General features: G+C 37.9%; 1 non-coding gene across 1 annotated transcript; it reads right to left on the reverse strand.

The window, feature by feature from the left end:
• Positions 1–212: 212 nt before the first annotated feature.
• Positions 213–319, reverse strand: LOC121245133. Its single transcript, XR_005936546.1, has one exon. It is a non-coding gene; the product is annotated as a small nucleolar RNA R71 (small nucleolar RNA).

The raw sequence follows: 319 nt of genomic DNA on the forward strand, positions 1-319 counted from the left end.
CCAATATTCATTTGGCGATGTTCTTGGAGATTTGTGACATTGTAAAGATCAATGGTGTTACTGAAGACACTATTAGACTGAGATTATTTCCTTTCTCTTTGAGGGACAAGGCAAGAGGTTGGCTACAATCTCTACAATCGGGAAGCATCACTAATTGGTAGAATATGGCTGAAAAGTTTCTTGCTAAATTCTTTCCACCTGCAAAAACAGCCCAACTCAGGAGTGAGATTGGTAAATTCAAGCAAAATGATTTCGAGTCACTCTATAAAGCATGAGAAAGATATAAAGATTTGATCCGACACTGTCCTCAACATGGATT

This window comes from Juglans microcarpa x Juglans regia, chromosome 8S, assembly GCF_004785595.1.
Source record: "Juglans microcarpa x Juglans regia isolate MS1-56 chromosome 8S, Jm3101_v1.0, whole genome shotgun sequence".
In the NCBI taxonomy this organism is placed as follows: Eukaryota; Viridiplantae; Streptophyta; class Magnoliopsida; order Fagales; family Juglandaceae; genus Juglans; species Juglans microcarpa x Juglans regia.